Here is a 2,660-nt window from a genome sequence, read left to right on the forward strand (position 1 = left end):
TTAACATGGACCCAAACAAGATTTGCTTTAACATTGAATATGGAACAAGCATATTCATTTATTAAATAAGATTTAAATAATAATAAATAATAATAATTTTTAAAATAAAATAACAATAATAAAATCAATCAACCATTCAAGCCCATGTCTTGGAGTAGCAAGAAAAAGTGCATAAAGAAAACATTAATTATTGCTCAGTTTGCTGCACACTGATCTAATCTGATGTGCCCAAGCCAGATACCTGGCATCTCTTCTTGGATGATAGTTCATCAATGTCTGGGCTCAGGCTTTGAGCTGAGGAAATCCTCAGTATCGAGCGAAGGTGTTCATCAGTCAGACGTCTCCTGTGAGATGTTTTGGTCATCTTCATCGAGGAGAAAAGTTGCTCACATAGATAAGTGCTGCCGAACATGGAGAGCATCTGAGCAGCTTGGGTGCGGAGCTGAGGCATTGTGTCAGGGATGAACTGTGGAAACTGTGCGGCGCCCACAGCATCATACTTTGACTTCAGCGTGTCATTACACTGGAGTTCAATTAGCTCCATTTGGAGGTTGGTTGGTGCGTTTTCCACATTAACTGCGAAGGGATTACTGAGCAGTTCAAACCTACATTTCTGGACATCAAAGTCGGCAAATCGCCGGCTAAACTCAGCGCCGAGTACACTGAGTTTTTCAGCAAACTGTGCGCATGGGAACAAGTTGGTAAAGAACTGCGTTTTCATGGTTTGGCAGCAGGGAAAATGGCCAAGGTTTCCTTGCAGCATCTGATTCTCCCACAGGCACAGTTTAGTTTTAAAAGCCCTCACTGCAGCGTACATGTCTGTGATGATGCGCCTGCGCCCCTGAAGCTGCAGGTTCAGCGCATCGAGATGGCTCGAGATGTCACACAGAAAGGCCAGCTCACACAGAAACTTTTTCTCCCGAAGCTCTGCTGTGTCCTTCCCTTTGCTTTCCAGAAACTGACATAATTCCTCATGCAGCTCAAAACATCTATTCAGTACTTTTCCTCGGCTTAACCATCTCACCTCTGTGTGATACGCACGTCTGAATACGCCGAACACACTCCTCCAGAAAAGACTTAAACTGGCGGTGATTCAGACCTTTGGCTCTTATAAAGTTAACTACTTGTGTTACTGTGGTCATAACATGTTCCATCTTTAGGGCTTTGCCACACAGTGATTCCTGATGTATGATGCAGTGATAAACAGTTAGTTCACCTGCACAGTTCTCTTCCTGCATCTTCTCCCGGACCCTGCCCACCAGTCCACTTGTTTTACCGCACATCGCTGGCGCACCATCTGTCGTTAATCCCACGAGTTTATCCCACGACAGCTTTATTTCAGTTACGCATTTGGAAACCTCCTCAAAGATTTCCTTTCCTGTGGTTGTGCCATGCATTGATTTGAATCCCAATAGCTCCTCCGTAACACACATATTTGAGTCCACTCCACGGATGAAGACTGACAGCTGAGCAGTATCAGATGCGTCGCTGCTCTCATCCACAGCAAGGGAGAATGCAACGAAATCTTTTCCCTTTTCCAAAAGCTGGTCATACAGATTGGTGGCAAGATCACATGTGCGATCAGCTACTGTGTTTCTGCTCAGGCTCATGTTTGAAAAGGCTTGCTTTTTCTCTGGGCACACGATGTCACAAACTTTCAACATGCACTTTTTCACAAACTCCCCCTCATTAAAGGGCCGGGCTGATTTTGCGATCTCTACTGCTACAATATAACTAGCTTTTACAGCAGCCTCACTTTGTGATGTGGCTTTTTTGAACATATTCTGTTGTGAAACCAAACTTCTTTTCATCTCCTCCACTTTCTGGCTCTTTTGAGTCATGTCCAGGTCCTTGTTCTTGTCATGGTGTTTTGTTTCATAGTGTCATCGAATGTTGTACTCCTTAGTTATAGCCACGTTGACTCCACAAATCAGACAAACAGGTCTGTCTTTTACATATGTAAACAGATATTCTGTCTCCCACCTTTCCAGAAAGTTCCTGTTGTCTGCCTTTCTTTTTGCCATTTTTGGGAAGGGGTTCCACAATGACAGTTGTAGCTTGAGATCGCTATGACTTCTGTCACACAGGAGAGAGCTTTTCTGGGACCTGTCCTTATTGACACGGCAAAACATCAGCAAGGCATTATGGGATTTGTAGTATTAGCGATGAATGAATGCGCTGTATAATACCGGCGGGCTAGCTCTAGTAGTCATTTGGTATAGCCTCGCGGGCCAAATATAATTACACTGCGGGCCAGAGTTTGACACCTATGGTCTAGAAGTAAATAAATCTAATATAAACAAATGAAATATTAGAGGCAATTTTTATATAAACAAAAAGTGGAGACAAATAAAACCTGATACAATTATCTATTCCCATAACTGTTTAAATATTTAGTCTTTGTTTAAATCTAAGGCTACTTTCACATCTGCGCTTTCTCTTTCCGCTATAGAGATCTGTCATAAGATCTCAATAGCGGGGGAAAAACGCTTTCGTTTTGTCCCCATTCATTGTCAATAGGGACAAAACTGAACTGAAGGGAACGGAATGCACCAGAATGCACTCCGTTCCGTTTGGTTGCGTCCGCATTGCGAACAGAATAACACTGCAAGCAGGGTTTTTTCTGTCCGTGATCTGGTGCAGAGCAAGAGGGATCCATT

General features: G+C 43.2%; 1 pseudogene; it reads right to left on the reverse strand.

The window, feature by feature from the left end:
• Positions 1-214: 214 nt before the first annotated feature.
• LOC120985965 lies at positions 215-2,024 on the reverse strand (annotated as a pseudogene).
• Between the last annotated feature and the right edge of the window lie 636 nt (positions 2,025-2,660).

The sequence above is a fragment of the Bufo bufo genome, chromosome 1 (assembly GCF_905171765.1).
Source record: "Bufo bufo chromosome 1, aBufBuf1.1, whole genome shotgun sequence".
Lineage (NCBI taxonomy): Eukaryota > Metazoa > Chordata > Amphibia > Anura > Bufonidae > Bufo > Bufo bufo.